We start from the raw sequence: 16,647 nt of genomic DNA, 5'->3' as shown, positions 1-16,647 counted from the left end.
TTAAATGCAGACATAAGACAGAATTTAACAGTACAGTATGTTGAACTGGATAGAAAACTGAATGGATGAAAGAAAGCAGAATATACCACTCTATCTGATGAAAACTTATATGAGAAAAACAGTAAACTTTCAGAATTTTACATGGTTTAACACAAGGAACAATTATTTTTAAATGTCGGAAGAGATATCAGACTGGGTTAAAAGAGCAACATCATCACACTGTAATGATGACAGCAAGACCGGTGCAATCATCATAGATGGAGGGGTTAACAGGTGTAATCATCATAGATGGAAAGGTTGATAGGTACAGGCATCATAGATGGAGGGGTTGACAGGTGCAGTCATCATAGTTGGAAGGGTTAACAGGTGTAATCATCATAGATGGAGGGGTTAACAGGTGCAATCATCATAAATGGAGGTGTTAACAGGTGTAATCATTATAGATGGAGGGGTTAACAGGTGCAGTCATCATAGATGGAGGGGTTAACAGGTGAAATCATTATAGATGGAGGGGTTAACAGGTGTAATTATCATATGTGGAGGGGTTAACAGGTGCAGTCAGCATAGATGGAGGGTTAACAGGTGTAATCATCATAGATGGAGGGGTTAACAGGTGTAATCATCATAGATGGAGGGGTTAACAGGTATAATCATCATAGATGGAAAGGTTAACAGGTGTAATCATCACAGATGGAGGGGTTAACAGGTGCAGTCATCCTAGATGGAGGAGTTAACAGGTGTAATCATCATAGATGGAGGGGTTAACAGGTGCAATCATCATAGGTGGAGGGGTTAACAGGTGCAGTAATCATAGATGGAGGGGTTAACAGGTGTAATCATCATAGATGGAAAGATTAACAGGTGCAGTCATCATAGATGGAGGGGTTAACAAGTGTAATCATAAATGGAGGGATTAATAGGTGTAATCATCATAGATGGAGGGGTTAACAGGTGTAATCATCATAGATGGAGGGGTTAACAGGTGCAGGAGTTAACAGGTGTAATCATCATAGATGGAGGGGTTAACAGGTGCAGTCATTATAGATGGAGGGGTTAACAGGTGTAATCATCATCGATGGAGGGGTTAACAGTTGTAATCATCATAGATGGAGGATGGATGGGTTAACAGGTGTAATCATCATAAATGGAAGGGTTAACAGGTGTAACCATCATAAATAGAGGGGTTAACAGGAGCAATCATTATAGATGGAGGGGTTAACAGGTGTAATCATCATAGATGGAGGGGTTAACAGGTGCAGCCATCATAGATGGAGAGGTTAACAGATGTAATCATCATAGATGGTGGGGTTAACAGGTGCAATCATCATAGATGGAGGGGTTAACAGGTGCAGTCATAATAGATGGAGGGGTTAACAGGTGGCATCATCATAAATGGAGGGGTTAACAGGTGTAATCATCATAGATGGAGGGGTTAACAGGTGCAGTCATCATAGATGGAGGGGTTAACAGGTGTAATCATCATAGATGGAGGAGTTAACATGTGTAATCATCATAGATGGAGGGGTTAACAGGTGGCATCATCATAAATAGAGGGGTTAACAGGTGTAATCATCATAGATGGAGGGGTTAACAGGTGTAGTCATCATAGATGGAGGGGTTAACAGGTGTAATCATTAGATGGAGGGGTTAACAGGTGCAGCCATCATAGATGGAGGGGTTAACAGATGTAATCATCATAGACGGAGGGGTTAACAGGTGCAATCATCATAGATGGAAGGGTTAACAGGTGCAGTCATCATAGATGGAGGGGTTAACAGGTGGCATCATCGTAAATGGAGGGGTTAACAGGTGTAATCATCATAAATGGAGGGGTTAACAGGAGCAATCATCATAGATGGAGGGGTTAACAGGTGCAGTCATCCTAGATGGAGGGGTTAACAGGTGTAATCATCATAGATGGAGGGGTTAACAGGTGCAATCATCATAGGTGGAGGGGTTAACAAGTGCAGTCATCATAGATGGAGGGGTTAACAGGTGTAATCATCATAGATGGAGAGATAAACAGGTGCAGCCATCATAGATGGAGGGGTTCACAAGTGTAATCATCATAAATGGAGGGGTCAACAGGTGTAATCATCATAGATGGACAGATTAACAGGTGCAGTCATCATAGATGGAGGGTTTAACAGGTGTAATCATCACAGATGGAGGGGTTAACAGGTGCAGGAGTTAACAGGTGTAATCATCACAGATGGAGGGGTTAACAGGTGCAGTCATCATAGATGGAGGGGTTAACAGGTGTAATCATCATAGATGGAGGATGGAGGGTTTAACAGGTGTAATCATCATAGATGGAGGGGTTAACAGGTGCAATCATCATAGATGGAGGGGTTAACAGGTGCAGTCATCATAGATGGAGGGGTTAACAGGTGTAATCATCTTAGATGGAGGGGTTAACAGGTGCAGTCATCATAGAAGGAGGGGTTAACAGGTGCAATCATCATAGATGGAGGGGTTAACAGGTGCAATCATCATAGGTGGAGGGGTTAACAGGTGCAGTCATCATAGATGGAGGGGTAAACAGGTGTAATCATCATAGATGGAGGGGTTAACAGGTGTAATCATCATAGATGGAGGATGGAGGGATTAACAGATGTAATCATCATAGATGGAGGAGTTAACAAGTGTATTCATCATAGATGGAGGGTTTAATAGGTGCAGTCATCCTAGATGGAGGGGTTAACAGGTGTAATCATCATAGATGGAGGGGTTAACAGGTGCAATCATCATAGGTGGAGGGGTTAAAAGGTGCAGTCATCATAGATGGAGGGGTTAACAGGTGTAATCGTCATAGATGGAGGGATTAACAGGTGTAATCATCATAGATGGAGGATGGAGGGGTTAACAGGTGCAGTCTTCATAGATGGAGGGGTTAACAGGTGTAATCATCATAGATGGAGGGGTTAACAGGTGTAATCATCATAGATGGAGGATGGAGGGGTTAACAGATGTAATCATCATAGATGGATGGGTTAACAGGAGCAATCATCAAAGATGGGGGGGTTAACAGGTGTAATCATCATAGATGGAGGGGTTAACAGGTGCAGTCATCATAGATGGAGGGGTTAACAGGTGTAATCATCATAGATGGAGGGGTTAACAGGTGAAATCATCATAGATGGAGGGGTTAACAGGTGCAGTCATCACAGATGGAGGGGTGAACAGGTGTAATCATAAATGGAGGGGAAACAGGTGCAATCATCATAGATGGAGGGGTTTACAGGTGTAATCATCATAGATGGAGGGGTTAACAGGTGTAATCATCATAGATGGAGGGGTTAACAGGTGCAGTCATCATATATGGAGTGGTTAACAGGTGTAATCATCATAGATGGAGGGGTTAACAGGTGTAACCGTCATAGATGGAGGGGTTAACAGGTGCAGTCATCATAGATGGAAGGGTAAACAGGTGTAATCATCATAGATGGAGGGGTTAACAGGTGTAATCATCACAGATGGAGGGGTTAACAGGTGTAATCATCATAGATGGAGGGATTAACATGTGTAATCATCATAGATGGAGGGGTTAACAGGTGTAATCATCATAAATAGAGGGGTTAACAGGTGCAATCATCATAGATGGTGGTGTTAACAGGTGTAATCATCATAGATGGTGGGGTTAACAGGTGCAGTCATCCTAGATGGAGGGGTTAACAGGTGTAATCATCATAGATGGAGGGGTTAACAGGTGCAATCATCATAGATGGAGGTGTTAACAAGTGCAGTAATCATAGATTGCAGGGTTAACAGGTGTAATCTTCATAAATGGAGGGGTTAGTAGGTGCAGTCATCATAGATGGAGGGGTTAACAGGTGCAGTCATCATAAATGGAGGGGTTAACAAGTGTAATCATCATAAATGGCAGTGTTAGCAGGTGTAATCATCATAGATGGATGGATTAACAGGTGCAGTCATCATAGACGGAGGGGTTAACAGGTGTAATCATCATAGATGGAGGGGTTGACAGGTGCAGTCATCATAGATGGAGGGGTTAACAGGTGTAATCATCATAGATTGAGGGGTTAACAAGTGTAATCATCATAGATGGAGGGGTTAACAGATGCAGTCATCATAGATGGAGGGGTTAACAGGTGCAGTCATCATAGATGGAGGGGTTAACAGGTGTAATCATCATTGATGGAGGGATTAACAGGTGTAATCATCATAGATGGAGGATGGAGGGGTTAACAGGTGTAATCATCATAGATGGAAGGGTTAACTGGTGTAACCATCATAAATGGAGGGGTTAACAGGAGCAATCATCATAGATGGAGGGGTTAACAGGTGTAATCATCATAGATGGAGGGGTTAACAGGTGCAGTCATCATAGATGGAGGGGTTAACAGATGTAATCATCATAGATGGAGGGGTTAACAGGTGCAATCATCATAGATGGAGGGGTTAACAGGTGCAGTCATCATAGATGGAGGGGTTAACAGGTGGCATCATCATAAATGGAGGGGTTAACAGGTGCAATCATCATAGATGGAGGGTTTAACAGGTGTAATCATCATAGATGGAGGGATTAACAGGTGTAATCATCATAGATGGAGGATGGAGGGGTTAACAGATGTAATCATAATAGATGGAGGGGTTAACAGGTGTAATCATCATAAATGGAGGGGTTAACAGGAGCAATCATCATATATGGAGGGGTTAACAGGTGCAGTCATCCAAGATGGAGGGGATAACAGGTGTAACCATCATAGATGGTGGGTTTAACAGGTGCAATCATCATATGTGGAGGGGTTAACAGGTGCAGTCATCATAGATGGAGGGGTTAACAGGTGCAGTCATCATAGATGGAGGAGTTAACAGGTGTAATCATCATAGATGGAGGGGTTAACAGGTGCAATCATCATAGATGGAAGGGTTAACAGGTGCAGTCATCATAGATGGAGGGGTTAACAGGTGGCATCATCATAAACGGAGGGGTTAACAGGTGTAATCATCATAGATGGAGGAGTTAACAGGTGTAATCATCATAGATGGAGGATGGAGGGGTTAGCAGATGTAATCATCATAGATGGAGGGGTTAACAGGTGTAATCATCATAAATGGAGGGGTTAACAGGAGCAATCATCATAGATGGAGGGGTTAACAGGTGCAGTCATCCTAGATGGAGGGGTTAACAGGAGTAATCATCATAGATGGAGGGGTTAACAGGTGCAATCATCATAGGTGGAGGGGTTAACAGGTGCAGTCATCATAGATGGAGGGGTTAACAGGTGTAATCATCATAGATGGAGAGATTAACAGGTGCAGTCATCATAGATGGAGGGGTTAACAAGTGTAATCATCATAAATGGAGGGGTTAACAGGTGTAATCATCATAGATGGAGGGGTTAACAGGTGCAGTCATCATAGATGGAGGGTTTAACAGGGGTAATCATCATAGATGGAGGGGTTAACAGGAGTAATCATCATAGATGGAAGGGTTAACAGGTGCAGGAGTTAACAGATGTAATCATCATAGATGGAGGGGTTAACAGGTGCAGTCATCATAGATGGAGGGGTTAAGAGGTGTAATCATCACAGCTGGAGGGGTTAACAGGTTTAATCATCATAGATGGAGGATGGACGGTTTAACAGGTGTAATCATCATAGATGGAAGGGTTAACAGGTGCAACCATCATAAATGGAGGGGTTAGCAGGAGCAATCATCATAGATGGAGGGGTTAACAGGTGTAATCATCATAGATGGAGGGTTTAGCAGGTGCAGTCTTCATAGCTGGAGGGGTTAACAGATGTAATCATCATAGATGGAGGGGTTAGGTGAAATCATCATAGATGGAGGGGTTAACAGGTGCAGTCATCATAGATGGAGGGGTTAACAGGTGTAATCATCATAGAAGGAGCGGTTAACAGGTGCAGTCATCATAGAAGGAGGGGTTAACAGGTGCAATCATCATAGTTGGAGGAGTTAACAAGTGTAATCATCATAGATGGAGGGGTTCAAAGGTGCAGTCATCGTAGACGGAGGGGGTAACAGGTGTAATCATCATAGATGGAGGGGCTGACAGGTGTAATCATCATAGATGGAGGATGGAGGGGTTGACAGATGTAATCATCATAGATGGAGGGGTTAACAGGTGTAATCATCATAAATGGAGGGGTTAACAGGAACAATCATCATAGATGGAGGGGTTAACAGGTGTAATCATCATAGATGGGGGGGTTAAACAGGTGAAATCATCATAGATGGAGGGGTTAACAGGTGCAGTCATCACAGATAGAGGGGTGAACAGGTGTACTCATAAATGGAGGGGTAAACAGGTGCAATCATCATAGATGGAGGGGTTAACAGGAGTAATCATCATAGATGGAGGAGTTAACAGGTGCAGTCATCATAGATGGAGTGGATACCAGGTGTAATCATCATAGATGCAGGGGTTAACAGGTGTAATCATCATAGATGGAAGGGTTAACAGGTGCAGTCATCATAGATGGAAGGGTAAACAGGTGTAATCATCATAGATGGAGGGGTTAACAAGTGTAATAATCATAGATGGAGGATGGAGGGGTTAACAGGTGTAATCATCATAGATGGAGGGGTTAACAGGTGTAATCATCATAAATGGAGGGGTTAACAGGTGCAATCACCATAGATGGAGGGGTTAACAGGTCTAATCATCATAGATGGTGGGGTTAACAGGTGTAATCATCATAGATGGAGGGGTTAACAGGTGTAATCATCATAAATGGCAGTGTTAACAGGTGTAATCATCATAGATGGAGGGGTTAACAGGTGCAGTCATCATAGACGGAGGGGTTAACAGGTGTAATCATCATAGATGGAGGGGTTAGCAGGTGCAGTCATCATAGATGGAGGGGTTAACAGGTGTCATCATCATAGATTGAGGGGTTAATAGGTGTAATCATCATAGATGAAGGGGTTAACAGGTGCAGTCATCATAGATGGAGGGGTTAACAGGTGTAATCATCATAGATGGAGGAGTTAACAGATGTAATCATCATAGATGGAGGATGGAGGGGTTAGCAGGTGTAATCATCATTGAGGGAGGGGTTAACAGGAGCAATCATCACAGATGAAAGGGTTAACAGGTGTAATCATCATAGATGGAGGGGTTAGCAGGTGCAGTCATCATAGACGGAGGGGTTAACAGGTGTAGTCATCATAGATGGAGGGGTTAACAGGTGTAATCATTACAGATGGAGGGGTTAACAGATGCAGTCATCATAGATGGAGGGGTTAACAGGTGTAATCATCACTGATGGAGGGGTTAACAGGTGCAGTCATCATAGATGGAGGGGTTAACAGGTGTAATCATCATAGATGGAGGGGTTAACAGGTATAATCATCACAGATGGAGGATGGAGGGGTTATCAGGTGTAATCAACATAGATGGAGGGGTTAACGGGTGCAATCATCATAGGTGGAGGGGTTAACAGGTGCAGTCATCATAGATGGAGGGGTTAACAGGTGTAATCATCATAGATGGAGAGATTAACTGGTGCAGTCATCTTAGATGGAGGGGTTAACAAGTGTAATCATAAATTGAGGGGTTAACAGGTGTAATCATCATAGATGGAGGGGTTAACATGTGTAATCATCATAAATGGAGGGGTTAACAGGAGCAATCATTATAGATGGAGGGGTTAACAGGTACAGTCATCCTAGATGGAGGGGTTAACAGTTGTAATTATCATAGATGGAGGGGTTAACAGGTGCAATCATCATAGGTGGAGGGGTTAACAGGTGCAGTCATCATAGATGGGGGGGTTAACAGGTGTAATCATCATAGATGGAGAGATTAACAGGTGCAGTCATCATAGATGGAGGGGTTAACAAGTGTAATCATCATAAATGGAGGGGTTAACAGGTGTAATGATCATAGATGGAGGGGTTAACAGGTGCAGGAGTTAACAGGTGTAATCATCATAGATGGAGGGGATAACAGGTGCAGTCATCATAGATGGAGGGGTTAACAGGTGTAATCATCATAGATGGAGGGGTTAACAGGTGTAATCATCATAAATGGAGGGGTTAACAGGAGCAATCATCATAGATGGAGGGGTTAACAGGTGTAATCATCATAGATGGAGGGGTTAACAGGTGTAATCATCATAGATGGAGGGGTTAACAGGTGCAGTCATCATATATGGAGTGGTTAACCGGTGTAATCATCATAGATGGAGGGGTTAACAGGTGTAATCATCATAGATGGAGGGGTTAACAGGTGCAGTCATCATTGATGGAAGGGTAAACAGGTGTAATCATCATAGATGGAGGGGTTAACACGTGTAATCATCACAGATGGAGGGGTTAACAGGTGTAATCATCATAGATGGAGGGGTTAACATGTGTAATCATCATAGATGGAGGGGTTAACAGGTGCAGTCATCATAGATGGAGGGGTTAACAGGTGTAATCATCATAGATTGAGGGGTTAACAGGTGTAATCATCATAGATGGAGGGGTTAACAGGTGCAGTCATCATAGATGGAGGGGTTAACAGGTGTAATCATCATAGATGGAGGGGTTAACAGATGTAATCATCATAGATGGAGGATGGAGGGGTTAGCAGGTGTAATCATCATAGAGGGAGGGGTTAACAGGTGTAATCATCATAAATGGAGGGGTTAACAGGAGCAATCATCACAGATGAAAGGGTTAACAGGTGTAATCATCATAGATGGAGGGGTTAACAGGTGCAGTCATCATAGATGGAGGGGTTAACAGGTGTAATCATCATAGATGAAGGGGTTAACAGGTGCAGTCATCATAAACGGAGGGGTTAACAGGTGTAATCATTGTAGATGGAGGGGTTAACAGGTGCAGTCATCATAGATGGAGGGGTTAACAGGTGAAATCATCATAGATGGAGGGGTTAACAGGTGTAATTATCATATGTGGAGGGGTTAACAGGTGCAGTCATCATAGATGGAGGGGTTAACAGGTGTAATCATCATAGATGGAGGGGTAACAGGTGTAATCATCATAGATGAAAGGGTTACAGGTGTAATCATCATAGATGGAAAGGTTAACAGGTGTAATCATCACAGATGGAGGGGTTAACAGGTGCAGTCATCCTAGATGGAGGGGTTAACAAGTGTAATCATCATAGATGGAGGGGTTAACAGGTGCAATCATCATAGATGGAGGGGTTAACAGGTGTAATTATCATATGTGGAGGGGTTAACAGGTGCAGTCATCATAGATGGAGGGGTTAACAGGTGTAATCATCATAGATGGAGGGGTAACAGGTGTAATCATCATAAATGGAGGGGTTAACAGGTGTAATCATCATAGATGGAAAGGTTAATAGGTGTAATCATCACAGATGGAGGGGTTAACAGTTGCAGTCATCATAGATGGAGGGGTTAACAGGTGTAATCGTTATAGATGGAGAGATTAACAGGTGCAGCCATCATAGATGGAGGGGTTAACAAGTGTAATCATAAATGGAGGGGTTAACAGGTGTAATCATCATAGATGGAGGGGTTAACAGGTGTAATCATCATAGATGGAGGGGTTAACATGTGCAGGAGTTAACAGGTGTAATCATCATAGATGGAGGGGTTAACAGGTGCAGTCATCATAGATGGAGGGGTTAACATGTGTAATTGATGGAGGGGTTAACAGGTGTAATCATCATAGATGGAGGATGGAGGGGTTAACAGGTGTAATCATCATAGATGGAAGGGTTAACAGGTGTAACCATCATAAATGGAGGGGTTAACAGGAGCAATCATCATAGATGGAGGGGTTAACAGGTGTAATCATCATAGATGGAGGGGTTAACAGGTGCAATCATCATAGATGGAGGGGTTAACAGGTGCAGTCATCGTAGATGGCGGGGTTAACAGGTGGCATCATCATAAATGGAGGGGTTAACAGGTGTAATCATCATAGATGGAGGATGGAGGGGTTAACAGGTGTAATCATCATAGATGGAGGGGTTAACAGGTGCAGGCATCATAGATGGAGGGGTTAACAGGTGTAATCATCATAGATGGTGGGGTTAACAGGTGCAGTCATCCTAGATGGAGGGGTTAACAGGTGTAATCATCATAGATGGAGGGGTTAACAGGTGCAATCATCCTAGATGGAGGTGTTAACAAGTGCAGTAATCATAGATGGCAGGGTTACCAGGTGTAATCTTCATAGATGGAGGGGTTAGCAGGTGCAGTCATCATAGATGGAGGGGTTAACAGGTGCAGTCATCATAGATGAAGGGGTTAACAAGTGTAATCATCATAAATGGCAGTGTTAACAGGTGCAATCATCATAGATGGAAGGGTTAACAGGTGCAGTCATCATAGACGGAGGGGTTAACAGGTGTAATCATCATAGATGGAGGGGTAACAGGTGTAATCATCATAGATGGAGGTGTTAACAGGTGTAATCATCATAGATGGAAAGGTTAACAGGTGTAATCATCACAGATGGAGGGGTTAACAGGTGCAGTCATCCTAGATGGAGGGGTTAACAAGTGTAATCATCATAGATGGAGGGGTTAACAGGTGCAATCATCATAGGTGGAGGGGTTAACAGGTGCAGTCATCATAGATGGAGGGGTTAACAGGTGTAATCATTAAAGATGGAGAGATGAACAGGAGCAGTCATCATAGATGGAGGGGTTAACAAGTGTAATCATAAATGGAGGGGTTAACAGGTGTAATCATCATAGATGGAGGGGTTAACAGTTGTAATCATCATGGAGGGGTTAACATGTGCAGGAGTTAACAGGTGTAATCATCATAGATGGAGGGGTTAACAGGTGCAGTCATCATAGATGGAGGGGTTAACAGGTGTAACCATCATAAATGGAGGGGTTAACAGGAGCAATCATCATAGATGGAGGGGTTAACAGGTGTAATCATCATAGATGGAGGGTTTAACAGGTGCAGTCATCATAGATGGAGGGGTTAACAGATGTAATCTTCATAGATGGAGGGGTTAACAGGTGGCATCATCATAAATGGAGGGGTTAACAGGTGTAATCATCATAGATGGAGGATGGAGGGGTTAACAGGTGTAATCATCATAGATGGAGGGGTTAACAGGTGCAGTCTTCATAGATGGAGGGGTTAACAGGTGTAATCATCATAGATGGTGGGGTTAGCAGGTGCAGTCATCCTAGATGGAGGGGTTCACAGGTGTAATCATCATAGATGGAGGGGTTAACAGGTGTAATCATCCTAGATGGAGGTGTTAACAAGTGCAGTAATCATAGATGGCAGGGTTACCAGATGTAATCTTCATAGATGGAGGGGTTAGCAGGTGCAGTCATCATAGATGGAGGGGTTAACAAGTGTAATCATCATAAATGCAGTGTTAACAGGTGTAATCATCATAGATGGAGGGGTTAACAGGTGCAGTCATCATAGACGGAGGGGTTAACAGGTGTAATCATCATAGATGGAGGGGTTAGCAGGTGCGGTCATCATAGATTGAGGGGTTAACAGGTATAATCATCACAGATGGAGGATGGAGGGGTTAACAGGTGTAATCATCATAGATTGAGGGGTTAACAGGTGTAATCATCACAGATGGAGGATGGAGGGGTGAACAGGTATAATCATCATAAATGGAGGGGTTAACAGGTGCAATCATCATAGATGGAGGGGTTAACAGGTGTATTCATCATAGATGGAGAGGTTAACAGGTTTAATCGTCATAGATGGAGCGGTTAACAGGTGCAGTCATCATAGATGGATGGGTTAACAGATGTAATCATCATAGATGGAGGGGTTAACAGGTCTAATAATCACAGATGGAAGGGTTCACAGGTGCAATCATCGTAGATGGAGGGATTAACAGGTGTAATCACCATAGATGGAGGGGTTAGCTTCTACTGAGACCTGTCGCAAATTACATGGCGGGCAGATGGATCAGAGCTGAATTTCATGCAAATAAGTGTGGGGTTGCATAAAAATCTGCATTTGGATGGGTAACTCATTAAAGGATGGAGAAATCAAAAAGCGAGGGCAGTTTAACGGCAGCCAATTCTGAAGACTGTTCCTCTCAATATTTTGCTTTATGCATGTGGAGGTAGCATTTAGCTGAGATAAAGACATTTAGCTTAGAGCATCCTGTAGCGAAGTATTTAACTGAAGATTCAACTAGAGATTTTGTTTACAGCACCTCTTACTGTACTAGCAAACATGGGTGGTAAATTCTAGATGTATCTGACTGTCCACATTAGATGACCAGCATTAGTAGGAGAACCAGTTGGGTTCTGGGTTGAATGTATTATGGGATACTTGCAGCTATTGATAGCAGCCATCTGTCACCAACTCTTAATGTCAGGCCTTTGAGTGTGGAAAGTCTAACAGAGGAAATTGTTGGTTAAAGTGAATCTAACAAACAGAAGCATTAAGTATCACAAGATCTTTTATTTTTCAAAACAGATTTCTGTTTGGATTATAATTCTCTTAACAGTCCATCAAAGGGAATCTAGTATTAATAAGATGATTCAAATGGTAAGTTGACAGGAAAATATTTAATAAAAACAATCATTTAAAAATTGAAAATGGTTAGAAGCAAATGTACAGCTCTACAGAAATGAGCTTTCATGTGTGTTGTGAAAAACACTGGGGAAAAAACATTGCAAATCAATTAATTTAAGAAGAACAGCAGCAATAAAGACATACATATCAGCTCTGGGACTCCTAATTTATTTTTTATCATTGGGGTAAGGAGAGGGAATGAAAGGATGTTGCTATGTTCAATTGGGAAATACAGAGCAGTTAACAAAAAGAACAACAGTATAACTAATGTGATCCAGCCAGCCTCAATGTTCCTTGTATTGAGCTGCTGTTACATCCTTTGCAAAAAAAAAAAAAGAGCATCAAGGGAGCAGGGAAACAAGCCCTTTAAATGGCAAAATAGTGTAGGACTCCACAGTCTCTCAACTTAAAATTTAAGTATGTACAAGTGAAGCTTGGGGTGGTGAGCTTAACTAAAAGTGAGGGAATACAACAAGCCTACAGAAAAGACAAAAGTGTCATTACTCTTAGTTCAGGACCAAGGTTCTATGTATGTAAAGTCATAAGATACATACAAAAAAGTAGAGTGGGCTTGGAAGAAAGTGAAAACGTTAGTGAGGAACTACAATACAATGCAGATGTCTTATAAAACTAGTAAAGCAGACAGATTGAAAAGCGGACTTATTTATGTATTTAACATTTGTTTATTGGGAAAGTCCAACTGGGACAGAACCCATTTCCAGTGGAAGCCAGGGGAGAAATGTTCCTGATGTCTTTGGAATATGGGAGGAAACCTGAGCAGTTGTTGGAAACCCATGCAAATGCAGGGAGGACATGCAGACTCTACACTGAAGGCACCCCAGTCGAGAATCAAACCTGAGAAACTCTTGCTGTGAGGTGACAACACTAACTGCTGCACCACTGAGCTTCCCAATTAAGATTAATAAAGCAATGTGTAATTGCGGTTCATATACCCATATACTAAAGTCTGAAAGTAATGCAAGGCAATTTAAAAATGAATCTCAAGGGAAATAAATTATAGACTGAGTTCCTTCTAGCGCCTGCAATTATGTCTTCTCTTTCCATATCTGCCCTTCCTTTTCTAGTCGGTTCCCCTCACAAGTCTTAGTCTTATTTATTAGCGTGTACACCTATATCACATTCTCCACTTCCTTACTAGTGTGTAATGATCATAGCTTCAGACTACCAAGTCCTTGCTCATCTGCCTTTCCCTCTAATCTCTCTTCCATCCTGGTGGCCCATTCTCCTTAATCCCCTTACTAGTTTACAGCTGTTTTTCTCTATGACTTCTAGAATTGAACACAATTATCTAGCTGCGGGTTTATAAGTCACCTTCTTGTATAACAGTAAGATCCCTCCTAGGTCCTTTTCCTGATCTGTTGTTAGCAGTTTGACCCTTTCCCATCTTTTGCCCTACTTCTGGGTTACCTCTGCATGAATGTAGTTCATTGCATTTCTTAGTGATGAAATTACATCCCTTTGTCAGCAGTTATCTCTCATCTCAGGCTTCTAGCCTTCTTAACTCCCCCTTTGGACTGTTTTCCCCATCCTTCAAAACATCTTCAACTTTTTGTCATTTGCAAACAAGGTGTGACTCCTTTTCATCTTTGTTTTTTTGTCTGTTTCATTGAAAATTGAAGAGTGCTGTTCTCTAGATGAATCCTTGTAGCATAATGCTGTTTACCTTCTTTCCCTGAAAAGGGTCTTTCTTGCCATAATTGTTTGTGTCTTCCCTCTAGTCACTTTCCAGAATCCAGACCATTCCATTAATCTTCATTGCACACTAACTGCTTAGCTTCTTTGGAAGTGTCTTGTGATAAACAGAATCAAAAACATTGCTGAGGTCCAGAAAGAGCACATCTAATTGCTTCCTTTTGACCACCTGTCATTAAATTGGATTAGGTTTGTGGGGCATTACTTTGTTACTGTGAAACCACTCTTACAATTGTTCTGGAGGTTGTTACACTCAGTTTATTTTTTATCCTTTTCTATTATTTTACCAACTGCTGAAGTCAGACTCAATGATCTGTATTTTCCAGAGATGTTGTGGACATCACATCCAACCATGCCAGGGCACTGCTGTGGTACTCCATCAGTTGTTTAGCATTATTTCTTCCTCAAATACAGATTAATGAATGAGTCCTTTAACAGACAGTCTAAATGCTTGAATACATTAGTTAGTAGTTCATTAGATGCCCAAAATTTATTTTGAATGATTGCCCTAAATTCCTTTGCTATCCTTCCTTTGTCTATAATGTTGTTCATCCATTTTTTCTCAGTTCACTCCTGTTTTCACTTCCCATGCTAGAAATCTCACCCTTTCCATAACTATAGATGCAAATAATGCACTGATGGTTTTTACCTGCTCAGTATATTCTGTGTACCATTGCCTTTCCTTTTACCTTAGTTTATCTGTGTCTCCACCCAACTTTTTTTCTGTAAGTGTCTAAGAAGGCTTCGCCCACTGATCTCCAAGAACTGGCAGAGGATTGAACTCACCAAGACAAATCATGACCCAGCCCTCCAAAGAAAATCATAGATAAGTGTGTTTTGCAGAATTCATGATTCCCTGCGTTCCCCTAATTCCCCTACTGGGAGTCAAGTCCCACAGACCTCAAACTTATACATATATATATGTATGTATATATATATATATATATATATATATATATATATATATATATATATATATATGGGTCTCTATTACCAGATCGAAAACCCGTTTCAGTGAACACCACAAGACTGACACATATAGCACGAACTACGGTAATGGCGAACTTCAAAACCGCGAAATACGAAATCTCGAAGTGTCATGGTTGGCCTGTCTGCGGTATAGCTCTGTAAGGTAAGTGTGCGATAGTTACAGACCTTAGGGTTAGGGTGCGGGTTAAGGTAAGTGCATAGATAGTAATGTATGTAAGGTTTAGTGTAGGGTTAGAAGTAGGGTTTGGTTAGTGTATGTATGTGTTTTTTTTATTATGTTTGGGTATGTAGTATGTAGCACGTGGTGGTGTTGGCAGACTATGACGGTTCGAGATTTTAAAATTTGCGGTTTAGGGGGTTCGGCATATTTGTGGTTCGCTCTATATGTGTCGGTCTTGTGCTGTTCGCTGAAATGGGTTTTCGATCTGGTAATATAGACCCATACATATATATAGGGTCTACTTTTCTTTGTCAAAATTACATTATTTAGAAAAAGAAAAATAGAAGCCCACTTATGCGAAAGTGCACTTAAACAAAAGTGTACTTTCGCAAATACGGGTTCAACGGACCAGTAAAGAAACAAAACAGGAAACACTGCAGTGCCAAAGCACACTAAAGTGGGGAAAATGGAATTTACCTGTTTCCCCACTGTAGTGCGATCTCAGAGTTAGTATATTTAAGTAGCGGGGGTGTGGGGCGGTGCAGGGGGGCTGCCCCCCTGCATAACAGTGTTTTTCATCTTTCCTTTTTGTTTTTTTACTGGTTCGTTGAGCAGGTATTCGCGAAAGTACACTTTCATTTAAGTGCACTTTCGCATAAGTGTGCTTCTACTTTTCTTTTTCGAAATAATGACATTTTGAAATTTCGACAAAGAAAAGTAGATCCATATATATATATATATATATATATATATATATATATATATATATGTGTGTGTATACAAAGAAGGAAGAAATCTCCCTAAATGAAGGAATCACTGCTGACACATGCTTAAGAAACTGCACTGGAGTGCCTTATTGAAAACAGTACTTGGTGAGTTCTGCCTCTAGATGTTGGATTTGAAGATTGGATCCTCATGGAGTTAGGGCTCAGGGAAGTGTAGGCAATCCATCTAAGAAGGCTTTTTCTCCATTTAAGTCTCTTTTGCCAATTCTTCCTCTTGGCCTAACTCAGGCCAGCTAATTATCCCAACCACTACTCTTTTGGCTTCTTGTATGTCTCCCCTTTCCAGTCCTCAATTCTCCCCCTTTCTTTGTATGCTTTGTTCTTGTTTGTAGTTATACTTGTTTTTTTTTTTTTATTTAACCACATAGGTCTCTTCCTTATTCATTTATTTATTAATTTTTTTTCTTGTCTTTGTCTACTGACTATTGAGCTTTCTCCAGTCATACAGGAGCCCATTTGTTCTTTGGTGGTGAGGATCAGATCAAATCCTCCAAGGTGGAA

The 16,647-nt window shown here is 41.7% G+C and overlaps 1 protein-coding gene across 1 annotated transcript in view; it reads right to left on the bottom strand.

The window, feature by feature from the left end:
* The window catches only part of TMOD4 (tropomodulin 4), a 504,246-nt gene that overhangs the window by 30,123 nt on the left and 457,476 nt on the right, over window positions 1-16,647 (bottom strand). The window lies entirely within an intron of this gene.

This window comes from Protopterus annectens, chromosome 8.part0 (genome assembly GCF_019279795.1).
Source record: "Protopterus annectens isolate FY-2018-M chromosome 8.part0, PAN1.0, whole genome shotgun sequence".
Classification (NCBI taxonomy): Eukaryota; Metazoa; Chordata; order Ceratodontiformes; family Protopteridae; genus Protopterus; species Protopterus annectens.
The sequence above is the reverse complement of the archived record's forward strand: the minus strand, read 5'-3'. Positions and strand labels throughout refer to the sequence as shown.